Below are 20,447 nucleotides of genomic sequence, written 5' to 3' on the forward strand. Positions count from 1 at the left end.
AGTATTAGGTTATTTCCAGTGTGATAATAGGAATAATATCCAGCCTCCTTTAAAAGTCTCATGTGCAGCCTTAATCCTTTGTCAGTCACCTTATTTTATCCAAAATATGAGATACGGTATGGTCTCTGTTCTGGTTGGAAAGAATTCACTTTGTGGGTATTTAAGGACCAGGAAACATGCTTCCTTCCTTGGTCTTTGAGTCGTTTGATCAAAAGCTGCTCCCACGTATTTCTTTATGCCCAATTATAACCAAAATTCCCATCTTAACTCTATACTCACTAGGTAACAACTGTGAATTCTGATACCTCTTATGATTTATTTTAACTGAGTTTCTGCTTAACTGGAAACTCAATATTCTGTGACTAATGCCACTGCATTAGTCCATTTTCATGCTGCTGATAAAGACATACCCGAGACTGGGAAGACAAAGAGGTTTAATTGGACTTACAGTTCCACATGACTGGGGAGGCCTCAGAATCATGGCTGGAGGCAAAACGCACTTCTTACATGGTGGTAGCAAGAGAAAATGAGGAAGATGCAAAAGTGGAAACCTGTGATAAAACCATCAGACCTCATGAGACTTATTTACTACCACAAGGACAGTATGGGGAAACTGCCCCCATGATTCAAATGATCTCCCACCAAGTCCCTCCCACAACACATGGGATTTATGGGAATACAACTCAAGATGAGATTTGTGTAGGGACACAGAGCCAAACCATATCAGCCACAGACACCCCACCCTATTTCTTCTTCCAACTCCCTCTCTGTTTTACACATACACACACAACCTCTGTATACATAATTTACTTCTAAATCTTTTGCCCATTGCCACTTTGTTTCTGAAAGCCAACCCAAAACCCAGAACCCCAGGCTTGATTGTGTTTTTCAGATACCTTAGCCTTTTCACTCCACCATCAAAATTTGCAGTTATTAACCATGCTCTACCTTGGCTGGTACAGACTGGTCTCTGGATAATGTTAACATTATCTCTTACTGGATATACACACACATTTTGAAAATATTTTGAGAATCTCATGATTCTTAAAAGCAGTGAGTCTTGGCCTTAATCCATTATTTAAAATATAATAGCCTTCTGAAGAGACCTTCAATGATTTTCTTGGCTTTTCCTGAAATTATGCTTTGGAAGACAGGAACAAATGCCAATTCCTTATTCTATACTTCTACAGATTTCTCTTTTTTTGCCATCTGTGTTTCAGAAATGTATGTTTTTCTCTGTTTTTTAAAAAAACTTCTGAGAAATAAGGTGATTGTGAACTAATCCTAGAGAGCTGTTTCTATCAGTTTCTTTGTTCTTTAAGAAGGAGAAGTTGTTGATTAGTACACCCTAGTGTACAATTAAGTATAAAAGAATACTATGACTTCAAAGTGTCTGATCCTTCTCTGTGATTCTCTAAACATGTCTGTGCAGATGAACCACTTTTGCTATTAAAATTTTGGATCCTAAATCAAATTATAGCAGTTGAAGATTCAGAAATTCAGAGCAAATGAAGAAGTGGTTTTACTTAGTAAATAAAAATCACTATAAGTATGCTTTTCATTTCTTATTCACTGTAACTGGGATTGAATAGTTTTTTAATCTCTTAATGGATATTAAAATCTTCTATATTTTTTACTGTTCTTACAGATATTAAAATCTTCTATATTTTTTTCACTATTCATACGTATTGTTACTAGAACACTGTGCCTATAATAGTCTCCCAAAATAAAATTGCTCTAACAAATGCTTTTGAACATTAAATCATCTGTCCCTTTAAATATATTATTAAAATAGCCCTGGGCTACAATTCTACATAGCCAGTGACCTTATAACCATTCATTCATTCAAAAATATGCAAATGTACATATGGGAAAATAATGACAAACAAAAAGCCAAGTAGATATGGTCCAGGCCTTCATGAAGCTTGTAGTCCGTTAATGAAAAAGCAAAAACTATGGTGAAATCAGCATGACCCAAATGCTAAGAAGGCTTAAAGAGGACCTTTCCCATGAGTTGCCTATACCAAAGAGAAATGAGAATTACTGGCTGGTAATGTTGGCATTTGAATCAGGATATCAGGACATTCCACAGATGAGCTTAAATAAAATACAAGTTATCTATCCTCTTTTACTCTTCAGTGTTTATGAGGAGCAAGAGAAGAATTACAAATGTGACAGGAGACATTTTTCTTATATGCTGTTGTTTAAGTCTTATAAAGTAGGGTTTTGTCTTGTTTTCTTGTTTATGTTTTGGAGGTTTGTTGGTTGTTATAATGTTATTGCTCCATCAATTAGGTAAAAAAACATTATTATATCCTCCTGTATCAAGTCCCCCTCTTGTTACTCTGAATGATATGTCAAAACAGTACCCAGGTTCAAAAGAACTAATTTCATGGGTTCCTATAAATACTGGAGAGTTCTTTACTGGGAATAGATCATCTTGGTTTTTATCCAATATGACTATAGCTAGCATTTACATTTTTCTCATTAATCATCTCCTTGACAAGCTCTCAATAAAATTCTTTTGACAAAGACTCGCCGCTTACCTGACTGTGCTAATTCTTTCTTGATACCTCAGGCAGGCTACTTCTCATCCTGCCATACCTTAGCAGATATCTCTAATTCTAGCTTCTATCCCTCAATGATATGGCTTTGTTACTTTAACCTAAGCCCTAGGTTTAACACAAAGGACACATTGGTCCCGAAGATCATAAAGAAATTGAAGATCAGGCAAAAATTCAACAAAGGTTATGAAACGTTTATTTTGAGGTATAAATATTTTACTGAAGACTGGGCAGAATTATTTTTATAAGCCATGTCTGAAATATCAAGGTGAATACCTGGACTACAAAGACTAAGGAAGAAAAAAAGAGCAAATAGATTTGAATACATTTTTGGAACCAGAAATCAAATCGGAGCCTGGACACACCCTTAACAATTTTGGGGCCTGGCAAGAGTACAAGAGTTCCACACTGAGCTAACAATTTGTCATATAAAACATATATATTGTTCTACCTTGAAAAAAGTTTAAAAGCATGGTTGAATTATGTCTTTATATGACTAAATTTTGGAAAATATTAAAAATAAATTTAATCATTAATGTATGCTTCTGGGCTTTCTGTTGATTAGTCAGTGATATTTGGATGAATAATAAAATATAGACATACTCATTTCTTAATTTATGAATATTCCTACCATATTATTTATTTTCCTGTCTTCCATGTTGTTAAATTTAATATATTCATATAAGCCTTGCGCTATTGACAGTGTGCTACAAAAGATTAAAATATAAAACACAATCATTCTCAAAATGGACAAATTTGAACTTATGTTCATAAAATTAAATTGATAAATTATGTTAAAAGTTATTTTATATATGCTTTCAAAAGTTACTCTCTTCTATAATTTTAAAAATTATAAAATTAAAAGGACAAATACAAATATTAGTAAATATTAAAATTTTTGTTAAAAAATTAAACAAAGCTAAAATTTTTACAATTTTTTGACAATTTAAACAAATTTATGAACTAATATTATAAATATAAAATTACTTGCAATTGTACCCTTTAACGCGCATCCAATTGCCAATGCAAAGAATTAGTATAATACAATGCTTGCCATATCTACATATACACAAATTTAAGAGGAATAAAAATTGTTAATATAGCAAAATTTTTCTCATCTGCATTGTGCAATGGTTACAAAACCATGTAGATTTGTTTGTCTTTCCAGAAACAAGATTTGAAGTACAAAGAGAAAAAAGAAAAGGAATATGTGACACTACTGAGAAATAATACTTCCTTAAGCAAGAATCTATTGGATTCACGCTATTTGAGGAAAAGGAAGTTAATTTATGTTTCCTGTTACATAATGCACTCAAATGTTTCTCACCCCCTGAAGCAGTGCCTGTCTTCAGTACACAAAACTCTTTGGCATTTGGACATGTTTGAGCATAAGATAATATAGGTGGAAAAGTGTTTTCCTTGGAGCTAAATGTTAGCCACAAGAGATCTTGATTAAGGTTGTGCGTCTCAGTGTCAGATGCAAAGTGACAGAAGTTGCTATATAAATTTAACTATTTGTGTGTTTGTGATATGGGAACATCAAAAGCATGCAGCATGGGGCTGGTTTCTTTCTTACCCTGCTCTATTCATAGTGACTCTGTTAGCTAGAGTAGAATTAGGAGCTGAGCCACAAGGGAAAACCCCAGAGAATATCTATTTCTGAAGTCAGCATGAATAGGGGTCTATAGAGGAGCTAATTTGAATGACTATCTAAAAATTGTACTAGTTTTCACTATCATCTCATTCTGTCCAACTCCACCACACAGTAATATGGTGAGAAGTGAGGTTATGAGAGTGGTGATTTTAATGACTATGGCAAAACTGGCCCAGTTTCCACCCTTATTCTATCCTCCTCTGTGTGCAGGGAGATGGGAAGACCATTTTCCTGCCTCCTGCCACATAATCAAAACACAGGCACGCAGTCACCAACATAGATATAGAGATACGCACCAAAATTGTAATGATTATCTCCATGGGTAGAGTTATGCTTTCATATATCGAGTTTGATATCTGAAGTAAAGCCTTCCCCAGTTTGGCCTTTGGGGACCTCAGTCCTAATATTTTAAGTCTCCATATAGTCATCTTAAAATAAAGCTTGTCATTCTAAATGTCTAGCTTCATCCTCAGAAACAAAGCTTCCATTTAGACTTCCTCATCTGGCAAGCAGTTTATAAAAAAAAAAAAAAAAAAAAAAAACCTGACTACACAATTACAGAGAAAATCAGTTCTAACACATCAACAATAATCAATCAAATATTTCCTTTTGAAGTATAAAAGAAGCAACCATAATTTAACACATAAGATAGAAAACAGCAGAATAAAACAGTAAGTTTTGAAACAACAGAATATTGAGCCCAGAATAAATATAGTTTAGAAAAGATAAATTTTAAATAACATAATTAATATTCTCAGAGGAATATGAGAACATAATATATTGCTGATGGGAACATAAAATGGTACAGCCATTCTAGAAAACAGTTTGATCATTTCTAAAAATTTAAGCATTCGAGTATGATAAAATTCAGCTATTTTCCTCCCAGGTATTTGTACCAGAGGGGAAAAAATGTACACAAGCACTGGTACATAAATGTTTATAACAGTAGCCGCAAATTAGAAACAGCTCAGATATCTTTCAATGAATGAATAGTTAAAAAAAAACCGTGGCATATCTTATCTGTACCGTGGGATATTGCTCAGCAATACAAACGAATGAACCAATGATATGCGCAACCACCTGTATGAATCTCCAGAAAGCTATGCAGAGTAAACAAACCAAATGCATGCTGTATAATTCCACTTGTATGAAATGCTTAAAATCATAAAATTGTAGACATGGAGAACAGATTAATGGTTACTAGGGGTTAGGGAAAAAGTGGAGTGGGAGGAAAGTGAGTATGACTCAACAGGGATAACATGAGGGATCTCTGTGGTGATGGAAATGTTCTACATCTTGACTGTATTAATTTCAACATCTCAGTGATAATTTACATTATAGTTTTGTAAGATTTTATCACTGGCATAATTTGGTAAGAGGTGCATGGTATTTCTAATATTTCTTACAATTGCCATGGGAATCTACAATTATCTCAAAATAAAATCCTCTATTAGAAAGTGAAATTGTGGCCAGGCATGGTGGCTTATGCCTGTAATCCCAGCACTTTGGAAGTCACAGGAGGGCAGATCACTTGAGGTCATGAGTTCAAGACCAGCCTGGCCAACATGGTGAAATCCCATCTCTACTAAAAATATAAAAATTATCTGGGCCTGAGGGCCGGCACCTGTAATCTTAGCTACTCAAGAGGTTGAGGCAGGAGAATTGGTTGAACCCGGGAGGTGGAGGTTGCAGTGAGCTGAGATGGTGCCACTGTACTCCAGCCTGGGTGACAGAGTAAAACTCTGTCTCAAAGAAAAGAAAGAAAAGAAAATGAAATTGTTATTTAAAAGCACCAGACAATAAAGCATAATCGTCACACAAAAGTAAATCAATAGGATGGCTAGAAAATAACACTGAAGAAATACATATATTTACCTTGAGAGGAAAAAGGAGGAAAAACATGAAAGCAACAATAAGTAACATAGGGGTTCAATTCTATAGGCACAATGTTTATTAGGAATTAAAGAAGAGTGAAGAAAGAAAATGAAAAGACAAAATTATTGAATAATTAATATAAATAAATTTTCAGAACTTGAATAACCTTGTTAATTTTTAGATTGAAAGGAAAATATTTGGTCTTCAGAATTTAGTTTAAATCTGTCCATAAATTTTACAACTTTCTTTGTGGAGGTTTCCCAAATTTCTGGTTAAGTTCACTCCAAAATGAAATTATAGTTCTTGAATATGTTTTAATATACATCTTTATTTTTCTCAGTACAATATATTATTTAGGTATTACTAGTTGTATTGGAAAATTCTTTCTAATATGATAGCAAATTTTTATCATCAGATCAATCAAATCATTGGAAAGCATTCTCAGTTTTGTATCAATCTTTTCAATATTTATATCTCTTCCTTTCTTATCTTAATGCAATGGTTAGATCCTCTGGTAAAATAAAAGATTGCGTTATTTCCGATTTTAGATAAACTATTAATATTTATGATTAAGTATAATTTTTGTTCTAGGTTTATGGTTTTGATATATTTATCAAATTAATAATGTTTTCTTTCTTAATTTGGTATGAATTTTAACATACATAAGGATTTATGTTTCAAATATTTTCTATTAGCTATTGAATTTATTTCATTTTATATCACGACTGTAATCACAGTAAAAATATATTTTGATTAAAATAGATTTCTTTCCCGCATGCAAAATATTGGGAAGATCTGCACATAACACTGATAGGAATTTTGAAAAGCATGGTAAATTTAGATTGTATTTAGAAACAGGTTAGAATATCCCTTTAGCTTAAAATTGCACATATCAAATAATAAAAAAAGGGAAGCAAGTTTACACATGTTTATTAATAGATCCAAAATATTTCAATTAAACTGGAAGTTCCAGTCATATTTAGGCATTCAGAACTGTTTGATACCAGATGATATGTCACATTCGAATCCATATTTCTTAATTTTTTTTTTATTTTACGCATATAGCTTATTTGAGTGCAAAGCCTGTGGACAGACACCTAGGAAATACAGACTCCAAATGAATGAGGTCAGTGTTATAAGTTAGAGAGGTTAAGGTATTAGTTATACAGACAGAGACAGACAAGTTTTAGCAGGATTATATTTTCCGTACAAGACCAGTTACGATGATTTGATTGGACCATTTGGTCTTCCTAATTATTTAGAAGTTGCAGCTGCATGCCAAGCGACTCAGTCTACATTGCCACATTCCTCTCAAGGCTCAGAATAATTTAAAGTTCCAACAACTTTAAATCTGAATTATTTAACTTCACATAACTGAGCCACATCCTCCTGTACACAATACTTTAATCATCTCTAGAATTACTTATAATACCTATTAAATGTAAATGTTATATAAATAGTTGAATTATTTTTAATTGTTGTATTGGTTTTTTAATTTGATTTCATTATAATTTGGATTCAGGGGGTACATGTACAGGTTTGTTACATGCAATCCACACTTCATTATCGACCATTGAATATGTTATGTGTTAGACTTGACTAAGAGGTGTGGCAGTATTCTGTCAAGGAAATTAAGAACCTGTAAATTCAGGATTTATATATTTTAAGTAATTATGATTAAGAAACTCTAAATTGTAGACATATTGTTTTAGCACTTTAATTCATGCAACCCACTGTTTCTGGTTTGTGTATAAAGTTTCTCTGTATTTTGCCCCAAAAGATACACCTCTTTATACCACAAAACTTGTTTATTTCATCTGATCTATCAATTTAGTCATGATTTTAAGTGATAAAAAAGGTAAATTCATTTTTTGCCGAACAAGGATGAGTCAGAAACTTAAATTAGGCAGGAAATCAAAATTAGTTCTGTTACCAGTGATTCTCATAATCTTTAAATCCTTTTGTATTTATTATTTTTTATAATTTTCGCACATATTTCCCTTTTTTGTTAAAGAACAAATAGTTGTTTACTATGCAGATTATGCAAAAAAGCTTCAGCTAAATACTACTTCATCAGGAAGGCTATGGACCCAGGAGGCATACTAATTTATCAGAAACATTGATATTTACATAGGCAGTTCATATAAAAGTGTAAAAAGTAGGAGCAAAAAAAAGGTAAGTGTTTAAGAAAGCCTTCTGAAAGAAAAAAGAAAGATTCATAATGTCAGTTTTCTCTTTTCAAGCTGTGCTACAAGGCCTAAATTCATATTTTCTTCATGTTCCTTTCAGGAAGATGAATAAGCTATGCAAAACAAAGTAAAGCAACATTTAAATTATATAGAAAGGCTTAGGTTTAAAAATAATTTGACAATGAGATAAGCAGGAATGTCCAATTAAACAAACCCCTGGGCAAATTGCTATTTCTTTTACCGATTCTTTTTTTTTTTTTTTTCATAGTCTATAGAAAAAAATTATTGGCCAGTGACTCTTGGTCTACTTTAATTAAAAAAGCAATATTTATTAACAACAGTCCATAACTAACAACTTTAATGCTCCTATCAAACTCAGGCAAGAAATTATTAAATTCATAAATGTGCTTTCATTGCATTTTAATGGAAATGAAATTAGACCTGTCTTATCAGAGGTGGGACTAAACACTAAAAGAAGCAGAAGTACTGCCAAATAGTCAATTTACATAAATAAATTTGCCTCCTTTACAAATCAGGAAGTCTTTTCATGAGAGCTTGAAAAGTAACATCGCTCCCAAGCTGACTGAATTGATGGACTAGTGGTGAGTCTGATAAGATTTAACCAAAACCTTTTCTCTTTTTTCTTCACTCTAGGTAAATTTTAAGCTTCACTTTTCCCATGATACCTATCTAAATGTTAATACTGCACATCTTTTCCACACTATAATTGCATTCCTAGGGAAGAAGTATATATCATAAAGACAGCAATTCTGTTCAGTCTGAAATAATAAATATTCTGAAATGCCTAATTCTGAATAAGTCATTTGTGAAATCTACAAAATGATGGCTGCAAAGCTTGCTTTTAAAGAATTTTACTAAATTTTATTGAAAGGTGCTATATAAAATGATTAGATGATGTACCAAATCGTATTGTCCAGGAATGTACATTAAGGCAACCTCTGTATTTTTTTGTAGAAATACTAACCCTTACTGAATCATCAAATAAATTGTTCTTCAAGTTAGAATAAATTTTTGAAGTCACATAGGTAAAATTATCACTATATTAAAAATAAATAACTTTCTTCTATAGCATATAAAAAGAGGCCATTTATTGTCCACTAGAAAGCCTTTAGTAACAGAGCATCCTTGCGTACTGTTGGCTCTTGACCAGGTGGCCACAATTTTAAATTGCTTACCTTCTGCTTTGTCTTGACCAAACTTTAGTCAGGCTTCTATTTTCCTTACAGCCTCCTGAACTCTGCTTGCTCTCAGCCTGAGAAAACTCTAAAAGGCTGAAAATATTACCTTAATCAGATTATCCCAAGAGCAGTTGACCACAGTAGAACACATAATCCCTGTCAGACCCCTCTGATTATTTCCTCTCATTTGCCTTACTTCCCCATCATTATTGCTTACCCCTCTCTACAAAAGAAAATCCTTTTCTATTTGCTTTTGGGACACTTGCAGATTTCTAACATCAGAGTATTCTTCCTATCGCAATAGTCTTTCTTCTGAATAAAGCTTCTTCTTATCTAAGTCCAGATTTCTCTTTATTTGACAATCCCATTTAAAAATACGTGAAAGCCCAAAACTTGGTACATTAGATAATATGCCTTTGAACTGATTTTCTTACCCTGTGCTTTTTCTAATTACTTTCTGCCTTCCCCCTCCATTTTCCCTTCCATTATACAAAGTCATGGACTTAAACTCTAATATTCTTATAGCTATACAGTTCTAACAAACTGGTTCCCTGGATTAACTACATGGCTATTGGTGACATTTTCCACCTGAAATATTACTTTTCACATTTTAACCATTATGTGCACTTATAATACCACGTACTTCCTGAAGTATGTTTCAATAAGCAGCACTGCTCTGCTGAGTAGCCACTAATATGTATTCACCAGTAAATGCTCACATGATTTAACATGAAATTTAAGTTTTTCCACAGTGATACAGAAGTTTAGTTCACCATGTGACTTAAATTTTGTGGTTTCAGAAACAGTTTGAAACCCTTTAAGTGTGTGTATATGGAGATATAAAATTGTTCAAGAACAAGCCAAGCATGATTCAGTTGGCTTGAATCTACCAACACAATAAGTTAAACTACATCTCTGCCATGTAGGTAAACTAGAAATGATGATTACAGCTTAAATGCAGTGCCATAAAGACATTTTTTTGTAGCTATGACTACAGAAAGAAGCTTACTGTTAAATATCATTAAATAATTATGTTTTTCAATCCTACTACTTATCTGGCTCCCCACTAGGCACTATAGGGAAGCAAAAGAGAATTATTCAAACTCCGTCTTAAACTTTCACACAATATACATCATCTCAGAGTTAGAAAAATGTCAGAAAATTTCCTAATACAAAATACAAAAAATAAATATTATAAAGCTAATTTTAGAAGATCTGCTTTGGATCATGATGATATAGCTGGGATTAGATCAACCTTACTTCTAAGAACCAACGGAAAAGCTGAATAAAGTACTTAAGGTAGTTTTTTTTAAAATATAGAATTCTGTATTTTGATTGCAATGGTATTTTCATGCATATACATACTGGACACAATGGCATAAGAACTATGCACACTTATTTTACCAACATTCATATCCTGATTTGGTTTTGTCATTTAACTATGTAAAATGTAAATATTGCAGAAAATTGGGTGAAGGGCATACTGTACGTCTCTGTACTATTTTGATAATGTCCTGTGAAACTACACGTATTTCAAAAAGAAATGGTGTTTTGAAAAAAATCTTTTTGAAGGCATCTGAAAGTCATAAATAAAGTTAGAATTTGAAGGATCAAAATCCCAGAGAAAATGGAAACACAAAGAAATGAGTCCAACATTTGGCACTATTATTCCTCCATAGGCATTTGTAAGTTCACAAGTGGTGGCCAGAAAGCTAAGAATTTGAGCATAGCTGTCAGCATTCTTATGAAGCAAAGGAGACAGAAATTGGAGTTTGGGACTAGTCAAGATGTTTGGCCTTGGTAAAATAATCTACTTTGCAGGTATGTAATCTACAGTATTGTAGGAATGCACCAAAGATGGACCAGCCATCTGAAAGACTGAAATTAAGCCTCTAATAAGTGCAAACTGTGTCTGAATTAAAGGGATCTCCCCCTAGATTATAAGCCATATGCAAAAGCTTAAGTTATCTTTATATTTTATCACACATAATAACTTGCACTGAATGTAAAAAATTAACCGGCATACTAGGACTCAAGATCAAATGATCTAAAATCCAGAAAAAAATATGCACAATACAAAGATATCCACAAAGAAGCCAAATAATGAAGCTGTCAGAATTAGCCGTTAAAATAATGACAAGCTATGTAATACTAAGGGAAGACTATTTAAAAACTATATAAGGAAAATGATTAGCATCTCCTGGAAGACAAAAAGGAAGATGTGCAAAAGTGAAATGACATTGCTTGTTCTTGATTATGATGTGTCAATGTCAACAAGATGTTATGTCTCTCTTATCTCTTAGTTTATGCATAAATTTAATGCAACTCTAATAAAATACCAGGAAGATATTTTTTTCTCCTAGTATTTGTGGAGTTCACGTGAAAAAATAATACACATGAACACTTAGGACAACTCATAAAAATAAGAGCAATAGGAAAGGAATAGTGCCACCAGATTTTAAAACATACTATAAAGTTTCTACAATTGAAACCATGTTAAACTGGTGAAGAAGTAACAGTGAGACCAGTGGAATATAATAGAAAATACAACAGCTAAGAACATAGTAAAATTTACTACACAATAAAGGTAGTAATTTCAAATCACAGAGACAAATACGGACATTTTATCAAAACATGTTGGAACAACTGAACAGTCATTTAGAAAATGATAAAAATGGATTCACACTTTTCCCTGTACACAGAAAAAAAAAATCCAGATGAATTAGAATTCTGAGTGCAAAATATAAATGTAGCCATACATGTTTCACAGGTTCTTTAGGGTGCTGCTTCACCAGCCAGCAACCTCTGTGGCCAGTGGCGCCTTGGGCCAAGTTTTGCTTGGGCCCACTGAGCCTATTCCACCCACTGGGCCTGACAGGCGGCACTCCGTTTTCGCTCCTGCCCGGATCCCATGCCTGCCAAGATTGAGCCAAGCACAGAGCGGTGAGGCTTGCGTGAACAAGCAAACGCGGGGGCCGGCCACTGCGCACAGCCAGGCAAGCTGGCTGTGGTGGGGTGGGCAGCTCCAGGCACAGGCACTGGCACAGGCACAGGCTCCCTGCAAGGCTGTAGCTGGACCAAGCGTATTGCAAGTGGCTTCTGTCTCAGGCACTGGGGAACACAATGGCACCTGGAAGCTTGGAGATGCCAGGAACTACAGAGCCCCAAAGGTTTCACAGCCCTGGCTCAGGGAGCTCCTAGGTTTGTGATTCCCAAAGGACTGCAGCTCTTCTTTACTTTTCTCCTTCTCGTCAACCACAATGTGGCCAGTGGTGTTGGGGTGGGGGTTACAGTTCTGCTTGTGTTACAGCTCTTTTAGTCCTGCCATTTTTCTGGTCCCAAGTTCTTGTCCCATATCCAGGAAAAATGAGGTATGCAGACAACTGGAGAGTGAGCAAGGTGAAGTCATGCTTTATTGAGTGGCAGTACAGCTCTCAGGAGACCGAAAGCGGGTATCCCCTTTCCACAGGCAGGGGGTCCCAGCATCTGTGTAACCCTCAGCTGAGAGGAGACCCACAGAGGGTAGCTCTTCTCCACAAGCAGGTCATCCCATCAAGTGCATAGTCCTCAGTGGAGAGGAGTTCCCAAATGGGTAGCTCCTATCTGCAGGCAAATTGCCCCAACATCTCTGCAGCCCTCATTGGAGAGGAACTCTAGAATGGGTAGCTCCTCTCTGCAGTCCAGTTGTCTTGTCATCTGTCCAATTCTGGGTGACTCTGGGGGTTTTTATGGGTTTCACAGGGGAGGAAGAGTGGGCTGACTAGTCTACGGCTGGCCATGGGTAGGCCCAAAAAAAGCACCATAAGTTCTCACTCTGGTCTGTGCAACTGGCAGCCCAGGCCCCAGACTTTAGGCCCTCCCTGGTTTGAAGGTGGGGTTTCTCCAGGGACGTGCCCCTTTCCGCCCAGGATCCTGTCCGCCTTCTGCTGTCATTCATGGTGCCCAGGCTGTTCATGCGTAGTCCTCAGCCCCCTCTTGACCTCCCTCCCATGTTCATCAGTGCCCAAATTATGGAGTGGAGCCGAGGCGGCAAGGGGCTGGCGTGTCAGTGCTACCTTGAGTGTGTGCACACCCAGCCAGGTCGTGACAGAGCCTGAGCTCAGCCACAACTTTGCTCCAAACTCAGAGTGGACGCTGGGAGTGGAGAGAGGCCAGGCAGCAGGAGGAGGCACTTCTGAGCCTGTGGGGGCAGGGGGATTTCCTGAGCCCCCAAGACCACAGGGGTGCCTGAGTCTGCAGTCGTGGCTGGGCAGCTGCAGTTACACCCCGGAGCACAGCGCTCATGCCCCACCCACTTGGAAGGGGGTGGGGCTCCCACCTGTTCCCAGCTCCTGCCAGCTCCGCGAAGTTAGCAGTCCCAGTCATGCATACCCCACTGCAGCTCCGCTGCTGCCATCAAATGCACTAGAAGAAAATGTGGGGTAATTTGCAATCTGGCTCTAAAAAACAATGTTTTCTAATAATGATCCAAAATTGCAACACAATAAAAGAAAACATCGAAAATTTTAACTCTAAAATAAAAATGAATTCATTTAGCAAACCTTTCCATAGCAAAAATAACAGCAAAGCCAACTGTAAGCAATGTCAATAAAAGGACAAACTAGAATACATTTGTAATACATAATCAAGGAAAGTCACATTATGAAAAGAAAAATTAAGAAAAGACCAAAAATTGATAGAAAATGGGCAAGAATCATTAATAGATAAATCTCGGATATATTATAAAATCATCTGAAGCATATAAATTATTAAACATGACTAAAGATAAGATAGATAAAAATTAAGAAATGTAATTTCTCACCCTAAGGTTTGTTAAATATCCAAAATCTTGATAACACAAGCTGTTGGGGAGGCTACAGGGAAACAGGCATTCTTACACATTGCTAATGGAAAAGCAACATGGTACAAATCCTATGGAAGGAAAGTTACCAATAGTAACCCAAAACTACTTATACATTTAACTTTTGACCAAACAATATCACTTTAGGAATTCACCCCCAAGATACACCACCAACAGCAAGAAAATACATATTTGTGCCTTCATGCATTGGGATATTATGTGTTATATAACAAAATATTGAATACCATGTAAACGCCCATACACAGAAAATTGCTTAAATCAGTGATGCAAAACTAACCTACCTACAGCTCTCAGGAGACCTGAAGTGGTAGCTCCTTTCCACAGGCAGCTCATCCCAGCTTGTGTGCAGCCAGCCCTCAGCAGAGAGGAGACCCAGAGTGAGTAGTTCCCGGGCTATACTATGTATGTTGGTGCAAAAGTAATTGCAGTTGTTGCCATTAAAAGTAATTGCAAAAACTGCAATAACTTTTGCACCAACCTAATATATATACACAACGAATGACTATGCAGGAAGTAATAAAGGGGATCTCTATCACCTGTTATGGATTATCAGGAAAAATTTTAAGGGAAAAGCTCACGTATATATAACTTACGTAGTTTTTAATAATAAACATAAGGATAACCAGAATCCAGTGAAATTGGTTAACCACAGGCAAGAAGTGACGATAATATGGGAAGAAGAGAAGATTGAGTGGCAATTCTCTGTATATACCATTTTATATAATTGTGACAACTGGAAGCATATTGAATTAATACATAATCAAAAACGAAATTCAATCAGTAAACATTTTAGAAAACTCTAAAACTAAATTAAAATATAAAATATATATGTAATGGTATATCAAATGCATAGAATAAAGACACAAGGGGAAGATGAATACAAGCAAATTTTAGACACACACTTTCAGGTTAAAAATGGAAAGAACTGGAAAGAAATCTACTTCATTTAGTAGGTTTGCTTATGGTCGTGGTATGGATGAAACTATTCTGTATCTATTATCTTTGGTGTCCCATAGAAGAAAATATATTCCTTTGGGAGAGGGAGGCAAGATTATGATTGTGAAAGGAAGTAGATATGAATATGTAAGCAGAGAGGATAAAGAAGACCATGTGATTTTAAATGTTGGATTAAAATTAGAAATTGTTAGCTCCTACTGGCTAAATCTGGTACAATAAAATATGAAAAATGTCAGTAACAGATTATAATGCAATTGAAGAGAATAATTTGTGAATCCACACATTAAGAAATGTAAATAAAAATGGATGATGAGAAGGGGAAAGGAGACAGAGAGGCACAGAGACAGAAATAGAAAGGAGGAAAGAAGGTAGAGAAAGAAAGAAAATGAGACGAGGAAAAGCTTTTGTTTACTATGTAAAACTAATACATGTACAAGAAATGATAACTAAAATATCACTATTTTGCTACTGTCATGGTAATAATTGATTAAGGCAAGAATCATCAATGGATGAAAATACTATTGGGTGAAACTTGTTTGTTACCAAGATATTTATGCAGTTCTCATTTGTCTCTGAATAAATTACTTATTGATTAAAAAGGGGTAACTTCATAGTATATAAATATGAAAGGCATCACCTTAATCAAGCGATCCAAGTTAACATCATCAATGATCAGACAGCTTAACATTATGTGCTTCTTGATGTGATTCAGTGAAAAAATTAGCGTCATTCATATATTTTTTCTAACACATTTTGAAACTGCAAACGAGAATACAATCAGACAAGCATTGAGGGACAATTTACAAAACAACTGACCTATATTCTTAAAAAAATCAATGTTTTAAAAACAAAAACTGAGGTGCTTTTTCAGATTCAAGTAGCCTAAAGACATGTAAATGCAACATTTAATTTTGGATTAGATCCTGAATTGAATAAATTAAATTCTACAAATCATATTATTCAGGCAAATGGAGAAATTAGCTAAGAAGTGTATATTAGATAATAGTGCCATAACAATGTTAACTGCTCTCACTTGATAATTGTACTGTATATATGTAAAAGAATATCTTTGCTCCAGGATATACATGGTGAAATATTTTGGGGTTGAATTAGTTTACTGTGACTGCTGTAAGATATTATTAAAGTAGTCCCCTCTTCTCCATGAAGTATATGTTCCAAGACAGCCAGTGGATGCTCAAAACTAGAGATAGTATCAAATATTATATATACAATGTTTTCTCTTCTACATACATACCTCTAATAAAGTTTAATTTATAAATTCGGCACAGTAAGAGATTAACAACTATAATAATAAAATTAAACAATTATAATATGCTCACTACCCTTGCATTTGGGGGGCAATGTTAAGTAAAATAAGGGTTACTTGAAAACAAGCACTTCAATATTGCCACAGTCAATCTGATAAATGAGTTGGCTATTAAATGACTGAAGGGTGGGTAGCTTATACACTATAGATACACTAGACAAATGGATGATTCCAGTGCAGCATATAGTGGGATGTTGAGATTTCATCACAATACTTAGTATGACATTCAATTTAAAACTTATGAGTTTTTTATTTCTGTAATTTCCCATCTAATATTTTCAAGCCACAATTGAGTGCAGGAGGTAAGTGACCCTACAGAATATGAAACCACAGGCAAGGAGGACTACTGTACAAGTATGATGGCAGCTTAAAACAATGCACGTTTATTATCTCAGTTTTGGAGGCCAGATGTCTGAAATCAAAATGTCAGCAGGACCATGATCCTCCTGGTGTCCCTATGAGAGACTTCTTCCTTGTCTCTTCCAGCTAGTGGTGTATCCTGGCGTCCTTTGGTTTGTTGCAGCTTAATTACAGTCTCTACCTCCACTGCACATGGTTTCCTTCTGCATTTTCGTATTTTCTCCTTTTCTGTTTCTTATAAGCACATCCTTCATTGACTTTAAGGGCCCACCCTGACCAAATATAAACTCATTTCAAACTCCTTACCTTAATTGTATCTGCAAGTAACTAACTCCAAATAAAGTCATAATTCTGAGGTTCTAGGTGAACATATATTTTGGAGATCCACTATTCAATCCACTATAGAGGGTCATACACATAACACACTCTTAAAAGGTTCAGCAAAATAAATAATAGTAATTGAAGACACACACACACACACACACACACACACAAATGCACACACACAGAGCACCAAAGCAAATGTGGCCAAATGTAAATTGTTGATGGATTTATGTGAAGGTTATAAGAACATTCCATGTAATAAACTTGCATTTGTTCTATATTTTGAGTTTTTGTAATACAATATTAATTAAATAACTGATATACCATGTTCAAAAATATAAGAAAAATGTGACAAAATTGAACATATGTTTTAAATTTATAAAAACACATAGAAACTATAGAACTAGAGAAGAATACAACTGAAGTTAACTCAATGGATGTGAAAAATGGCATGTTAAACACAGCTGAAGTGAGGACCATTAAACCTGATAGGTGAAAAAAATATATGCAGTGACAAAGAGAAAAAAACAGGTGGAACATGTAGAAAAGAGTATAGGAGAAACAGGGGATGTCTTCTTGACATATGTTTAATTGGCAACCTACAAAGCTATGTGAGAAATAATAGGGAGGAAGCAATATTTGAGTAAATGATACTCAAAAATCTTTCTCAATAAACCAAAAACAGAAAGCATAATTCAAGAGAATTATGAACCCAAAATAGAATAAGTATAAGGAAATTCAGATCTCAGAAGATCACAGTAAAACTTCTAAAACAAAAAACAATCTGGGATAAAAAGGCACAATCAGCAAAATAGTAATAATACGGCCAGGCACAGTGGCACACACCTGTAATCCCAGCATTTTGGGAGACCCAGGTGGGTGAATCTCTTGAGGTCAGGAGGTAGAGACCAACCTGGCCAACATGGTACAACCTCATCTCTACTAAAAATGCAAACATTAGCCAGGCATTGTGGCACATGCCTGTAATCCCAGCTACTCAGGAGGCTGAGGCAGGAGAATCGCTTGAACCCGGGAGGTTGAGGTTGCAGTGAGCTAAGATTGCGCCACTGCACTCCAGCCTGGGGGACAGAGAGAGACTCTATCTTTAACAAAGAAAAGAAAAGAAAAATAGTAATAATAAAACTGGCAGCTGTTCATTAAACAGAAATGAGAATAATGCCAAAATAATGCAAGGAGGAGTATTTTTTCAACAAATGGTGATAGATGATCTGGCTGGCTTTATTTTTAAAAACTGAACCCAGAACCCAAGGCTTCACACCATACACAAATATTAAATTGAGAGGGATCATGGACAGAAATGTAAAAACTAAAAATATGAACATTGTACAAGAAAACAAAGGACAATACTGTCATGATTTTGGGGTAGGCAATGATTTCTTAAACAGAATGCAAAGGTAGTAATCATAAAAGCAAAACTTGAAATACCATATCTATAAAAGTTAAAACATTTCGCTCTTCAGAAGTCATTATTATAAAAACAAAAAGGCAGACCATAGACTTGGAGATAATATTTATAATACATAAATCTGACCAAGAAGTTGTATCCAGTATATATAAAAAATTACTACAACTCAGTAATAAAAATACACACATCCTTCATTTAAAAATCCACAGTACATCTTATTAGAAACCTAGCAGAATAGATAATGATGGCCAATTAAAACATAAAAATGGCTCAGCCTCACTACTCATCTGGGAATTGCAAATTAAACCACAAAAGAGCACTTCACACAAGGACAGCAAAAGTTAAAATGAATGGCAATCCCAAGTATGAGTGAAATGCAATGTAGCTTGAAGTCACATACATTTCTGGTTTGAGTGTAAAATGTATAAACCACTTTGGAGAACAGATCTAGCAATTCTCATATAAGTTAAACATATACCTAACATATCACCCAGCAATTCCACTCTTAGTTGTTTCTCCAAGAGAAATAAAAACATGGATCTAAAGAAAGACTTAGAAAAAATTTCATACTTCTCTATTCACAGTAGCTAAAATCTGAAACTAACACAAATGGCCATTAAGAAGATACTGTATGAACTGTATGCATTCATACACTAGAAGACTACTCATTAATGAAAATTATAAACTATTTGAACATTCAACATGGGTGAATAACAAAAATATTTTATGTTAAGAAAGCCAGACACAAAAGACTACTTACTGCATGTTCCCATGCATATAAATGACTAAAGTAGACAAAATTTAGCACAGTGATACACAAAATGATGGTTACCTGGACTTTCCCCCCCACTTTCCCACTTACCTCAGCACTGCTCCAGCTGCTCTGCATTAGCTCTGAGCTCTATGACACTGCTAACCTAGCGCCACCATCGTCTCCCTTCAGCCACCATCACGATTATCTATCCAGATCTCATCAGCCAGGATGAGATTTACAAGAACCAGGAGATCACAGAAGGGCGGTGCCTGGAGATGGAGGGGAAGATAGTCAGTAGGACAGAGGATAACATTGATGGCTCGCTTTTTGGTAGAAACGCCTCTACTGAAGTCCCTGATGGTAAAGAAACCCAAAGCACAGTTATCACTAGTGTTGATGTCATACACTATCACAGGACACAAGCTTCAAAAAAGAGGCCTGTAAGAAGTACGTAACGCATTACATGAAATCAATCAAAGGAAACATGAAGAACAGAGATCAGAAAGAGTAAAAGCTTTCATGATAGGGGTTGCTGAACAAATCAAGCACATCCTTGCTAATTTCAAAATCTACCAGTTCTTTATTGGTGAAAACAAGAATCTTGACATCGTTGGTTGCTCTACTGGACTACCGTGAGGACACTGTTACCCTACATATGCTTGTCTTTAAGAATGATTTAGAAATGAAAAATTATTAACAAATTTGGCAATTACTTTGAATTTATCAGCTGTCATCAAAACTACCTGCTTTTTGTCATCCACACAACAGCAGGACTTACGACAAACGGAACTGATGTCATCTTGAGCTCTTCATTTACGTTGACTGTGACTTACTTGGAGTGGAGGCATTGTTTTTAGGAAAAACATGTCATGTAGGTTGTCTAAAAATAAAATGTATTTAAACTCATTTCAGAGAATACCTTTTAGTTTAATATATATTTAAGCTAAATACATCTTG

At 35.1% G+C, this 20,447-nt stretch overlaps 1 pseudogene; it reads left to right on the top strand.

The window, feature by feature from the left end:
• Positions 1-1,969: 1,969 nt before the first annotated feature.
• On the top strand, positions 1,970-20,187 carry LOC111535962 (annotated as a pseudogene).
• The last annotated feature ends 260 nt before the right edge of the window (positions 20,188-20,447 follow it).

The sequence above is a fragment of the Piliocolobus tephrosceles genome, chromosome 12 (assembly GCF_002776525.5).
Source record: "Piliocolobus tephrosceles isolate RC106 chromosome 12, ASM277652v3, whole genome shotgun sequence".
Classification (NCBI taxonomy): domain Eukaryota; kingdom Metazoa; phylum Chordata; class Mammalia; order Primates; family Cercopithecidae; genus Piliocolobus; species Piliocolobus tephrosceles.